This window comes from Varanus komodoensis, unplaced genomic scaffold (genome assembly GCF_004798865.1).
Source record: "Varanus komodoensis strain SLA01 unplaced genomic scaffold, ASM479886v1 scaffold5, whole genome shotgun sequence".
Lineage (NCBI taxonomy): Eukaryota > Metazoa > Chordata > Lepidosauria > Squamata > Varanidae > Varanus > Varanus komodoensis.
The window spans coordinates 54,726,723-54,741,720 of NW_025336087.1; positions in this window are offsets into that span (position 1 = coordinate 54,726,723).

Genomic DNA, 14,998 nt, shown 5'->3' on the forward strand with positions numbered 1-14,998 from the left:
ACTCAGAAATCCTTGTTCTTAAGAGGATTTCTCCTTCTACTTTTACAACTTCCAAACACCTTTGTAAGAGTTAGAATTCTCAGTCAAAGTCTGAAGAACATTTTACATCATGCAGCAATTGGAGCCCCCAGGATTTTAGCACACTTGAACTTGACATACACAGTAAAAAGAAAAATGGGTTTGGGCAAAAACTTTTGTAAGGCTCAGGGCTGACCAGTTTGTCCAAGCCAAAAATCCATTTTTCTAATCAAGGCATGGCGCTCTTTCAAAAAAGCATGTAACTAAGCATTCTTAAGCAAACCCTTTAGTAAAAACATTGATGCAATCTAATATTGATACCTAGTCAGCCAGATCCCTTTTTAAGACATTCATTATAGAAAACAGCACAACAGCATAAAAAAATCCAAATACAGCTCACAAGCAAAATCTTCTCTTTCCAGCTTGGCTTACTTGAATAGTAGCACTTAGAGCTGGGCAAACTCTGCACAACTCCCATCAGATTAGTCCGGAAATTATCCACCAGTAAATCACAGAGTTCATTGCTAAATCAATCTAGACACTCTTTTCACAACTTAGCACAGGTATTTCTCCCTGGCTTTGGGTTTAACTCTGGGAGTAATGGGGCTGGGACAAAAGGTTCACCCCATGCCAACAGAAGCTCTCAGTCAAGAGTGAGGTTTTGCCTTCCACCTCAAGTTTTCCAGGGGGCAGCTACACAGCAAAGTGCTAGAGAATCCTCTTCATGACTTTCTTAACAGCATGCTTTGAGGAACTGCATCTGTGTAAATCATGCTGGTGAAAGCTCACTCTTTCCCTTGAACAAAAATGTTGTTTTTCAATAAGGCTTGTGCAAGAGGAGGAGTTCTAGAGTTTTCAAGCATGCATAGACCATCCTGGCGTGGCTTACTTCCCACACCAGGGCCAAGCATGAAAAAGAAGTCCAATGAGCAGAAAAGAGGCAGAAGAGGGTGGAATTGTTGTAATCCTAAAGACTAGATTGAATTAGATTCATACCTAACCCTAAACCAAGGCATGCATTACTGAGCTTGTTTCCTGGGCTCATATTTGAGTATGAGTCAGTGGAGCTTGCCAGCTCCTCTCACATCATCTAGTAGGATTCATAGGTCCCAAGCAATTCATTATTTTAAAGCCATTCAAAACATTCTGTCAGTTGTTTGAAGTGAGTAGGAATGGAACATCAGCAGGGTTCAAGCCTGTAGAAGTCTTTCTGTTTCCATTCTGAATCTCAGACTGTTTCATTTCCATTTTTGCATGGTCCAAAATAGTATTATTACACTGTATTTACGCCCTGCTTTTTTTTCTCTTGCAAGGAACCCAAGACAGGCTACATAGTTATCCTTTACTTCATTTTTATCTTCACAACAACCTTACAAGGCAGATTAGACTGAGAGTCCATGACTGGTCTAAAGTCACCCAGAGAGCTTCATGGCTGATAGGCTCTAGTACACAGATCTCCTAGGCCCCCACTCCAACTCTCTCTAACTGCCAAACCACACTGGCTCTCACAGTCGTTGTTTGAACAGGAATGTGTACCCTTTTTAAAAGCATGAACCCAAATGCATTTATTTCCTCATTGGCTACAGCGTGAAAATGTGCTATTTTTTATGCATGTTTAAACTGATTTTTTTCTAATGGCCACATCTTGCAAATTATTATTACTATATCACATTTATGCTCTGCATTAACCCAAAGCTATTTTCAAGGTTTTCCTGCTTGTAATCAAAAGGCAATCTCAAATGTAATAACAAGGTCACAATTATGAAAGCCCTGACTGAAAAATATGCTTCCATTCATGTTTGGGAGTGTGAATGGAGCAAGTCTGGAAGTTTAACAAGTGAAATTATTGTGCATCCCATAATGTGAGGCTATGATTTTAGCCGTGCAGTGCTGTGCTCAGCTATTGGAAGAGTGAATGCAGAAAGATGCTGTCAGGGCCCACATTTTCTTCATAGCTGGACACAAGTATCCACATCATATCCTCACCTCCCCCTGCTCAGCTCCTATTCTGATTTACAGTTTATGTACCTTGATTATTTAATGTGATACATACTTTTCAGTCTGTGTTGCATGATCAGAAAGAGCTGCTTAACTTGCAAAATTTGATACATTAATTTCCATAATATGACTTCTTTGTTCCATAAAATTTGGATATTTTGCAAACCATTTGGAAGTGTAATGTACTGTCTATCCTGTATATAGTTTAGGACAACGATAATTGATGATGACTGCAAAGACACACCAAATGTGGCTTTGCTGTTTCATTGGCTTATTTTCAGATATACAAATGCTATATTCTGTTTGAGGTTTCTCTCATGCTCATTTTCACTCTGTAGGACGTCAGATGTCATTGCTGTATAAGTTAACATAAATCAGCTTTCCTTCAGCAAAATCTTTTTCTAGGGAAGAAAAATCTACTCATTGATTTTGACCAACCTTAAGAAAATGGATTGAGGAAGCTTCTGACCTTTCAGATAATCAAATTAAGGTGGTTATTTTCACATTATTAAGTAATCAAGGAAGTAAGCATTAAGAAAGAGTTTAGTTCACAAGCTGTCTAGCCAGCTTCCAAAAAAACACTTGTGTGCTGATAGCTAACCCAGATTCCATTTCTCCCCTTTCCTCTGAACCACAAGGGAAGCTAAGATTCATTTTTAACATTGCACTTTGCCTAAAGGCTCTCAGTAAAATTTAATTTTCTTAGTGCATTGATTTTTCCATTATAAGTTGTACCAGGCTAATGATATATCATATGAATTTTTAGAGTTGAAGTAAAATTACCCCCTCAAACAATGCAAGTAATAATTTAGTAATAGGGACTCTAACTGCCCATTCTTTACCCTTATTTTCATAATGTAAGTTAAGTTTTTATAATTTATAATTATAAAATTTATAATTTGTTGTGAGATGAAAATCTATATGAGGCCTTTAAGATTAGGACATATTTCAGAATTTCCTGGAAATATTAATAGCTAACAATAATTGTGCAGTTCAATTTAGCTGTAAGCTAAGCATAAATTTCAGTGAGAGGAGGATTACAAGTATAGCTAGGAGTAAATGGCTTCTTAAAATTGTTCATCCTAGTTGTGATCATAAAAATTGAGGGGAAAATTTCACCAAACTTCTCCACTGGGAAGATAAATTCCCACATGTGTAGTTCACTACTGTTAGAGTTGTAATACAGCTTCTTTCTTCCTCTTTTCCCCTAAGGGCTTGTGTGTGTTTATTTTTGCACTGCTAGTGCAAGTAGCAATATTATCACCTCTCTTGACTGTCTGCCCAAATTCTGCATTATCAAACCCAATGCCTACTAACATTCCAGAGCACTGGACTGAGGTAGGAAGGGAATAGAGCCACCATACAAATATGGTGAAGAATATCTGGAGAAAATTCTGCGAAGTGGCCTTTCATTTTTAATAAGGTTTAAGTTCTTTTGTGAGAAAAAGGTATGCTATGAATTTCTGGCTCATAGAAATTTGAACCATAAGACATTTTATAATTTAAATTTGATGTCTGCTGTTAGTATTTTTGACCTGACTTACTCACTGTGAAGTGGCTGAGGGTACTGTGTGTGTTTTTATTTCTATAGTACACCTCTCCTCTGTTCTACAGTCTCTCAGGGCAACTGCACTCATGTGAGGAATTATCTCATGATGTTTTCCCCAGGTGGGAATTGTGGGAAGCTAAGCAAGCTACAGGCTGCCAGGGAGATGACTTTACATTATAAGTCAGGACAGTCCCCCACATATACCTTTTTATTCAAATGTCATTTTAACTGTTAATAGTATTTATTTATTTTATTCTTTGGCCAGGGTGACTTATTTTATATTGTTAACTTGTTTTATATTGTCAATTTATAGTATTTTAATTGATTTATTTGTAAGCCGCCCCGAGGCTTCGGCGAATGGGGCGGCATAGAAATTTTCTAAATAAATAAATAATACATCTCGTTAACTAAGCTAATTCCAAGAACCCTAAACAAAGTAAACCCAGTAGAATTTTTCCATAATTTCTTCTCTGAATTTATTTTTGAAGCATTTCTTTTGTAATAAATTGAATGAGAATTTCTCCAAAATTTCTTCTCCTCTGAATTTCTTTTTGAAGCAATTTCTTGAAGCATAGAGAAAAATATGCGATAGAAAGCTTTGCTAGAGCACTGATTGAAACAAAAAGAACTAAAAAAATGCTCTGCTTTGGTTGGATTCCACCAATTCTGTTTCAAGCATGAAAACTATGTAATAATGAGGATTGTCTATGTAAAGATTGAGGATCGTCTAATTTCAGTTATATAAAGAGATAATATAATAAATATATTCCCATAGGATCATAAATACTTAAAGTGCATTGTTACAATATTTTGGGGGGTCTGCTACATAGCATGAATCAGTCAGCCTGAAAACCAAAACCTGAAAGGTCAGAGTCATGAGGAACTCTGTAAGCTGCCTTTTCCATTAAAAGGAAAATTATGCAAAAGAGAGGAAGGGAGGGAACGAACAATGGTTGCGTAATACATCTATCATCAAAACAATGGCATGATGTATGCAAAAGAATACTGGAAGGTACCGTATGTTCTGTATCTATGGGGAAATATCTTAATCATTTATCTCTCTGACAATCTTAACACAGATGGGTATAAATAAAAAATGGAGGGCTGCTGCCAGAAAGTTACTAAAGGCTCAATCCTATGTATAGCTGGCTGTAGCATGCTAGGAATAATAGACCTTTTTTCAGTCTAAACTTGCATAGGATAGCCACTCAAGATCAAAATGCCAATTTGTTTATGCCAAGCAAATTAATACCTTTTGCAAAGATATTTTTATTAATTTCTATAATTAAAGACATGATAACATGCTGTCTTGTTAAGGAATGTTACACACCGCTATTACGAACAGATATTTGGAACAAAATCCTGAAACGTAATTGCACACTTACTGGCTGCAAACCAACTAAGGACCTTGACAGCACACAGTGCATCTCATCAATTTAGGCTGGTGTTTCAACAGAGCCCTCTCCTGGTTGAACATAATCTAGCCAAATCTATCCACAACCTGGTAACTTCCAGGTTAGATAACTACAGTAACTTGCTGCATAGAGCCCCTGTCCTTGAAAAATGCCTGGAATTAATAGTTAGGAATACAGAATACAGATGCCAAAGTAGTAGCCGTGTCTGCAAAATGAGAATAAACTTTCTGAATCTGAAAGAACTCCACTGATTTCTAGTTCATTTCTGAACAAAATAAGGTGCTGCTACATTTAAAACTTTGTGTTCATGAAGCAGCTGCACCTGCAGCACCTGCCTGTACACTAAGGTCATTAGCAGTTTCTCTCCTCTGACTGACCCCACTATCAAAGAAAAAAGAGATAGAAACTGGGAAGAAAGGATTTTTGGTTTTGGAAACCCCATTCATGGGATTCACCCAGCACATGATAAGCTTTTCAGTGTCAGGTAAAGATTTTCTTAAAAAAAAAAAACCCTAAATACTAAAATCATTGTATTCATTGAATGGCTCTTTCAGTTGATCTTCTATGATTGTGTATTATCTGTTTAAGCATGGTATAAAAAACAAATAAAATTTATTAACAAATTGCCATAAGTATCACTGACCAATGTACAATGAAGTCCTCAGAATACAATCCACAGGTACACCTGAGTTAAACAAGGCTTCCGTCCAACAATATAAGTGTGTTTAGGGCTGCAATTTTAGTCCTACAATTTTCAATTGCATTTAAATGTTACCAGCTTTAGCTTGGTGAGGTCCAATAAGAATACCTTAAGCTGCAATACTTTATTTCTAGTATCTCCCCATAGCACTCCTTAGTAAAATATATTGGGGAGGGGCAGACCTATGTAAGATCACTAATTTCTATATTATTTATCCAAAGAAGTATAAAAAGGACTGTGTAATTATACAACTATTACATACCTGTCTTCAGATGGAAAAAATATTCATTGGAGAACCTAGATTTTATAAAAACTCAAATAGAAATTTCAGTGTTATATTGTCATGGTAAGCTGCTGGCATCAAGTTTTCCCAAGGCTTAGGCATGACAAAAAGACCAATGTCAATAACCAGGTAATCCTTGGGAATTCCACACACATTAGGAATGAGCAGAGACAAGGCAGCTAACAGGAGGACCAAGCCACTCAGCAAGCAGGGTTCAGGCAGAAAGACTCTGAGGGACGCATGAGAGATTCAGTCCAAGCATACTGCGGCTGACTTTTCAGGCAGGAAAGGAAGTCTGGAGATATTCATGAGGCATTCAATCAATGGAGCATGAGGGATTCTGGACAAGAAAGGCTGAAACCAAGGACAGACACTGCCATTTCCAGAAATGGTCCCAGCTACTACTCTTGAGCAAAAGCTGTGGCTTGTCAGGGATTTTTCAAAAGAATCCCTTCATAAGGATCCCCCCTTTCTCCCAAGGAGTCCTCCACTGTAACCTGGAATTTTTCTTGGGCTCAGAGAGTCTTCCCTGCCTCTTCAGTCTACATGGCTACTGGGGGCTTTGGGGTCTCTCCTCTTCTTCCTCTGAAGTAGATCTCTTCCCCTGCAGGAGTAGAGGTAGGATAGGCTTTTGTGAGTGTTCCCAATTTTCCAGGCCTTTTGGCCCTGGTGGGTCCCACACTTCAGCAGCTACTGGACGTTCTGGGTCTTCTTCTGAGAAGAATGCCCCAGTAGGTGCCTAACACTTTATCTGACACTGCAGGCTTTTAAAATTGCATATTAAATAATTAAAATTATATAACTAATATTATGTGGTTTCACCTATTATTAGATGTGAGCTAATAGGCCAGATGCTACTGTTAACAAGGCATTCTTGATTCTACAGAATATGCCAATACCATAAAAAAGATTCTGCAAATGTACACACTTTTCAAAATCTAAAATTATTTTTATTAACATAAAACATATGCTGTTAGATTGGTTCTGTAAACAGTACAAATGGGGCTTTCAAAAAGATACAGTTAAAATGCCAGAGAGTTATTTTTGTTCTGCCAGCCCACTATAGCCCAGCATTCTTAAAGTTTGGTTAGCCTGGTTTATACAATAACAGGAATTTTAAAAACCCTTTAAGAAGATGCCCCTATAGAACTTTCCAAGCTACGAGCTTTGACTGTGCACAGTCAGCCAGCAAACAGCAGAGCTTATATTGGTGCTTATATTTCAGCTCTCACAGAACGGCAAAAACCAGGAAATGAGGCTTTCCACCTTCATCTTTGCCAGAAAGAAGATACTGACAGTGAACAGTGACACAAAATTTGTGTGCCACTTCCATGTAATCATCTAAGCAACAAAATAACCTCAGTTAGCTTGGCTAGAAGATGAAACTCTACGTAAGCAAGAAAGCCTGGAATTTACTGACAGGCTCCTCATAAGGAAGAATTGCAGTGAAACTATTTAGTTTTAACCTCTCTTTAAGCTTTGTTGGGGTAGATTAGCTGCTCAGCCAATAGTTATCATATCCTGTTACCAATCTTGATGGGCTGAACTTAGCTTCAGTCCAAGAATCAGACTGACAATAGAACCACCATTCTCTCTTAACTGCTACATAGCTTCATGCAAGAAGATGACCCTGATATTAGGCCATTCAGCCAAGGGCTAGCTTTGCCTTGCCCAGTTCAGTCAGGCTACTAAGCCACAAGATACTGGCTTAGTAAACTCCCCTCCACCTCTTCAATATCAGATGAATGTCACTAGTGTACTATCTTCTATTGTTTTCCATCAAACATGAATTGACCTTACTGTTTGTAAACTATTAACAGAAATGCATAGCCAATCAAAACGAGACAATAAATCATGGGTCAAAGCAGAGTAGATCAAAGTAAAAGAAAGAAAAGTAAAAGCTCCCTTCATTACCCAGCCATGAACATGAACTTAAAAATAATAAAATGAAATAAACAAAATTATAATAAACATTATAATATTTTATAATTATGTTTTTTATAGACAGCCACCTAAACCTACACTATATGTAAAAGAGTAAGTATACAACTCACTTTTCCATTTCTAGCAATTAAATCCAAAGACCACGTGATGTAATAACAGTCACAGATAAAAAACAAAATCAAAGCAGCCTATTAAAAACCTAAAAACGCAGCCATCAAAAAAAGTCATTGATAAAAAGGGCAACTGACTGAAAGGAGACAGAGTAAAGGACAATATTATTTATTTATTTATTTATTTATTAGATTTCCATCCTGCCTGTTTCAGCTTACATCAGTCTCCTCCTGCTGCTCTCAATCTTGTCCCCACAAAAAGGACCCTGTGAGGTAGGCTGGGCTGAGAGTCTGTGGCTGACCCAAAGCCACCTATGGCCAAGTGGAACCAGAACCTTGATTGCCTCAGTCCCAGTCCCATGCTCTTAACCACTACACCACAATGGCTCACAGAAGAACTAAAAGGCCTGTGACGGTAACAATATATATTCTCCAAAGATAACAGAATGTGAAAAAGATGTCACAGCCTACTTCAGATGAAGGACAGAAAGCTACTATGGAGAAAGGCTGTTTGTTGGGCACTGCTTACCTTTGAATGGACGGGGATTCCCTGAGAAAGGCTTCCGATTGTAATTTAAGCATGCAAGTGGCCCTTGATTGCAAAGGCCTCTGAAAGCCTGGACTGCACCAAGTCTGGTCAGTCTTGTAACACACCATGCCTGGCAGGGTGGAGGACAAGGGCAGCCCGTGCGAATACTAAAATGTCACTAGCCTGCTGTACTCTTTTGTTCATACACAAATTGTAACTTATTTTTCTGTTAAGAATTAGCTCATTCTCTTTGTTTTAAACTAGAAAGTTTAGCATAATAACTTGTGTTTGCCTATGTAACTCCAGATTTCTATCAGAAATTCTGCTAACACAGGCAGAATTGTGATTCTTAAAAATTACATATATACTCCTGGTCTTTGAAACAGGATTGCATGGTGTGTGGAACAACATACAAACAAACTAAATGTGCATGTGCCCAAGCTGAATCAGTAATTTGTTACATTTTACTCGTACTCCAGGTAGGGGCGCAGCTGATGAATCAGCCGAAGCTGGAGGAAAACGCTCCTCGCCGCCGCTGTCACCTGAGCTTCCAGTGAAAGCTCTGGGTGGAGGAGCACTCCCAGGCTGCGGACCTTGTCCCTAAGAGGGAGTGCAACCCCATTCAGGACAAGGTTCAATTCACCCTCTCCGAAGCCCGATCCGCCAACCAACAGGACCTCCGTCTCTGGATTTTCTATCATAAGTCTACAAAGCATAGGCATTCCATTCATATTCCAAGAAAGTCAATAAACTACTTCAGTATGCCTCACTCTGCACAGGATCACAGCTGTTAGCTGGATGAGTGCATGTACAAATCAAATGAGTAGCCTTGTACGTTGAATGCCAATTTGCAACAGATACATAAGTATAACTTTTCAATTTCCTTTTTCACAGATTGTTGCCTCCCACTCTCAATATGCATTATATTACGGTTATCTGAACTATAGTTCTTATGAATCACTTAGGAAATATACTGTCATTTTGCCTATGCGTCTGAAAAAGGTATTTGCTTTTAATGGTACAAAGTTGGTCTGAAGATATTTTTTTCCGTCCAATAATTCCTAAATGTATGAATTCTTTGGGGAAATAATAATACATCACTTATTTACCCCATCGTTTGTAACTTAAAGTGTGCTTTGGATAATATTCAGAGTAAATCCATTTTTCTGTTATGTTGATATAAACTCCTTGGCTACAAGTTCTGCAATGGCTGATGCCATGACTGCACTCTAGACCTATTATTTCAATAATAATGTAAACCAGTATAGTATACAATCACAGTTAATTATGGTGTAACCTTCCAACTTTTAGTAACTATCGTACAAGCATTCTTAGATTGCATAGCAGTTAAGAACATGAACAGGAATTCCCAACACAAATCCCATCTCAGTTACAAGCTTATCAAGTAACCTTTCACAAGCCTCAATCATTCACCTTCAGTCCTTTTCCTGTAACATTGTGATACTAATACTTTACTATCTTATAAGAATGCTCTTGTCCCAGGGCACAGTCCCTTGTTGAAGCTAAGCAGGTCATCATGAGCAGAATGCAGCCAAGGCAAAGAATGAAAAAGCAAACCTCAGGCAAAGTCATCATTTTTGTCAATTTTATACTTGTGAGAAAGGGAGGAATAGACCTCTTTCCTCTAAGGGCTCAAAATGCATTTTGTAAGGAAAAAAGGGATCAAGATTAAAACTTCAAGAATATACCACACTTCACTATATACCGCAGGTTTTTCCTTTGGGTCTGGGCGTTCCACAGTCATTCCCAATGCTCTGTCCTACTCAGGACCTCATACACAACACCAGCTATAAACTCCTGGAAACCAGAACACTATCTATGCCTGTTCAGCACAGCGAGAAAATTCTATATGTGGGGTCTGCTCTGCCCTTTCTTTTCCCTTTGACAGATGAGATAAATCTAAAAACTGGGACAGGGTGAGGTGGAAGTACATCAGGAATTACGTGCCATTAACATATTGTGGCTTTCACAAAATTATTACCCTGTATCTGTAACAACATGAACCCATACACAACAATACATGTGTTTAATTATGCATTGAATTTCAATTTGATTTTGACTTCATACACTTAGTAAAATAATGTTTCATTTAAGATTCTATGTAGACAACCCCAGTGCCTGTTTCCAGATGCTCATCAGAAGCAAGTTCAAAAGGCATGTTTGAAGATGCTACTAAATTCATATTAGAAGTACCACAAGCATCTTTATTAGCTCCAGCAGGGATCCAGCACAGCTGTTACTTCAACAATTCTGGATTCGATCCAAATCCAGTTAAAAAGAAAATTGGCATTTCTCATTGGGTTGCTAGCCTGTTTAACAGTCCAGGACCACTGATAGCCTGGCTACAGAACTGTTCAATAAAATGCCAGCTGATTGGCAGAGCAGCAGAGGCACAGGCTGGGAGAGAGTGCAGAGTGGCCAGGGGACTGGCGAAGGCAAGGTAGGAGCTGGGCCAGGGAGCAGAGGGCCAGGAGCAGCAGAGAGGCCGGAGGGGCTGGGAGGAAGGGGGTGGGGCCAGAGAGGCTAGAGCAGCCAGGAGGAAGCGGACAGGTGGGGCCACCGGCCTGAGGGACTGATAAGGCGTCGTCCCTTGTCTGGGTCCCTTAGCTGCGGCCCGGGCTGTCCAGAGACTCCCTTCCCTGAGACACAGAGGTTTGATTGTTTGTTTGTTTGTTTGTTTGTGCTGTGCTGTGCTTTGTTTTTTCTTCCAATTTAAATTTAAGTTTATTTTATCCTTGTGTGTGTGTGCGAGTGGGTTTTTGTCTGGGAGAACTGGGCGAGTGAGAGGAACTGCAGGACAAACAAGGCAGGGGACCAAGGTAAGGTCTCGGAAGGGATACCAATGGCAGACCAGGAGCTGGCCTTGGCGGGAGTCACGGGTGTTGCTGTCCGCTGCGACAGCTGCGACATGTTCGCCCTCCTCCCCCAGGAGAGGCAGGGATACACTTGCCCTCGGTGCAAGTTGGTGACCCTGCTAGAAGAGGAGGTGAGGTGCCTGAGGGCCGAGAGAGCTCTCCAGGCCCCCTGGAGCAGCCCCCCTCTGGACATAGGGTTGAGGGAGAGACCACGGGAGGAGTAGCTGCGGAGACATGGAGGTATGTCACCCAAAGGAGGAGGAGGCCAGCACGGCCTCCTCCTTCTCCTGGCACCAATCTGGAGCTGGGAAACAGATTCTCTCCACTTGGGGAGGCTGGGGCTGATGAGGTCTCGGGGGACCAGCAGGACCCCCAGCCTGGGACATCAGGCAGCAAGGGGGCTGCTGCAGGAGAGGTGAGGGCCAGGGCACGGCCGCCCACCAGCACTGGGAAGGTACGGCGGCGGGTGATTGTTGTTGGGGACTCCCTGCTGAGGGGCACTGAGCCGGTGGTGTGCCGCCCCAACCTGGAGACAAGGGAGGTTTGCTGCCTGCTGGGCGCACGTATCCGGCATGTGAAGGACAGAGTGGAGCGTCTTGTTCGCTCTGGGGTCACCAGCCGCTCCTGGTGATCCATGTGGGCACAAACGATGTGGCCAGGCAGGGTGTGGTTGGGACCACCAGGGTCTTTGAGGCCTTGGGGGAGAAACTTAGGGAGCTGAAGGCCCAAGTGGCCTTCTCGTCAATCTTACCCGTCCGGGGATTTGGGCCAGGAAGGGACAGGAGGGCCTCCGAGGTGAACGACTGGCTTAGGGTGTGGTGCCTGAAGGAACGCTTCGGGTTCCTTGACCACGGCACTCAGTTTCTTGCCAATGGACTTCTGGCAAGGGATGGGTTACACCTCATGAGGACGGGGGAAAGGTCCTTTGGAGATGCTCTAGCAAGCTTCGTCCGGAAGACTTTAAACTAAGCTGGGGGGAGAGGTTTCAGGCCCCCCAGTAACATGTCTGCACTGGACAAGTGTGGGGGGAGGATCAGGGCTCTGGGAGCAGGGTTTCAGAGATACTGCAGGGACTGACAGGACTCTTACAGAGAGGGGCCAGGTATCAGGGAGGATGGGAGGAAGGAGGAGGCTGGGAACTCCAAGGAAAGGAAACGGTGGAAAGGAGTTGAGGTGCATGTACACCAATGCTAGGAGCATGGGTAATAAGCAGGAAGAGCTTGAAGCTCTCCTGGGAATAGGAGGGTATGATCTGGTGGGAGTCACAGAAACTTGGTGGGATGAAAGGCAAGTCTGGAATGTGAACACAGAAGGGTATCACCTTTTTAGAAAGAACAGGAAGGGAAAGAGGGGTGGAGGAGTGGCTTTATACGTCCGGGAAGGGATAGGATGCAGTGAGATAGAATGCAGCACAGATGGGGATTCGGTAGAGGCAGTCTGGGTGAAACTTAGGGGTTTTGACAGGGAAAGAGACCTGACAGTGGGGGTATGTTATCGCCCTCCAGGTCAACTTGAGACCCTGGATGATGTCCTGACAGGACAGATTCTAAGGATATCTCGGAGGAGAGACACAGTAATTATGGGAGATTTCAATCTCCCGGATATTACTTGGGAGACTCACTCGGCGGTGACAGCCAGGTCACGTCGCTTCCTAGAAGCTATAGAGGGAGGGTTTTTCACACAGAGGGTCCAAGAGGCGACGAGGGGGGGAAACATCCTTGACTTGGTCTTGACCAATAGGGAGGAGCTGATAGATGAAGTACAGATTAAGGGAGCTCTGGATGCAAGTGATCACTCCATCCTTTGCTTTGAGATCAGGGGACTGGGGACGTGCAGCAGGTCGAGCACTAGAAGCTGGGACTTCAAGAGGGCCAACTTTGGCCAACTGAAGGCCAGACTGGGGAAAGTCTCCTGGGATAGGTTACTCGAAGGTAAGCGAGTTGAGGAGGGGCGGATAGCACTCAAAAGGGAGGTTCTGGAGGCGCAAGCCTTGACGATACCTCTAGTCAGTAAGGTGGGGAGGTGGAGGAGAGTGCCGCCATGGATGCGAAAGGAGGTGGTTAGAGGGATTAGATGAAAGAGGAACCTCCGTAGGAAATGGGTACTGGGGGAAATAGACAAAAGGGTATACCGGGAGGAGAAGGCCTGTTGCAGAAGGATTCTTTGCAAGGCTAAGGCTGATTACAAGCTGAGACTTGCCAAGAATATCAAGAGCAACAAAAAGGGCTTCTTTCAGCATGTAAATAGGAAAAGGAAGGGGAGACAAGTAAGTGGTGGGACCACCAAATAAGGAGGAAGGAGATCCAGTGACTGATATGAGGGAACAGGCACAGATGCTAAATGACTATTTTGCCTCTGTGTTCTCCCCAAAGCAGGGCGGGGGATATCTGCATAGGAGATTAGATGAGGCTGGGGACTTAGGGGCATAGATTAGAGTCACCCCCCTTGAAGTCAAGAGGCTCCTCAGGGCATTGGACATTACAAAGGCGCCAGGCCCTGACAGGTTACACCCGAGAGTACTTAGAGAGTTGGCAGGGTTCTCTCACGCCCGCTGGCCTCCATTTTTGAGACCTCGTGGAGAACAGGTGAAGTTCCAGAGGACTGGAGGGTAGCATCAGTGGTCCCAGTTTTCAAAAAGGGTAGTAGAAAGGACATGGGGAATTATAGACCGGTTAGCCTTACGTCCATTGTAGGAAAAACAATGGAAAGGCTCATAATAGAGAGAGATCTAGTGATGCTAGATAGGGAAGGGAGGCTGACAGCCACACAACACGGCTTCCGCAAAAACAGGTCCTGCCAGACTAACCTTGTGGAATTCTATGACAAAGTTTCGAGATGGCTAGATGGAGGGGATGCAGTGGATGTGGTATACCTGGATTTCAGCAAGGCCTTTGACAAAGTGCCCCATGATATCCTAGTGGAGAAACTGAGGAGTTTTGGGATACACCAGAGCACTGTCCGGTGGATTAGAGCATGGTTGACTGAACGAAAGCTGAAGGTAACCATTAGCGGGGAATCATCGGGATGGCGGCCAGTGACAAGCGGGGTCCCCCAGGGCTCTGTCCTGGGGCCGATCCTGTTTAATCTTTTCATTAACGACATGGAAGAAGGGATGAACAGTCTGCTGATCAAATTCGCAGACGACACGAAAACTGGAGCAGTGGCCACAACTGAGCAGCAGGTACTCCAGATCCAAAAGGATCCGGACAGACTATGGAGGTGGGCAGGAGACAACAGGATGGTGTTCAATGTGGATAAGTGCAAAGTCTTGCACTGGGGGCATAGGAATAGGTGTCATAAGTACAGGTTAGGTGACAAGTGGCTGGAGAGCAGCACTTGTGAAAGGGACCTCAGGGTACTGGTTGACTGCAAGCTAAACATGAGTCAGCAGTGTAATGCGGTGGTCAAGAGGGCGAACGCCACTCTTGGTTGCATAGCCAGAAGTGTGGCTTCTAGATCAAGAGAGGTATTACTACCACTCTACACGACTCTGGTGCGCCTGCAACTGGAGTATTCAGTTTTGGGCTCCTCATTACAGTAAGGATATAGCCAGGCTGGAGTCAGTACAGCGTAGGG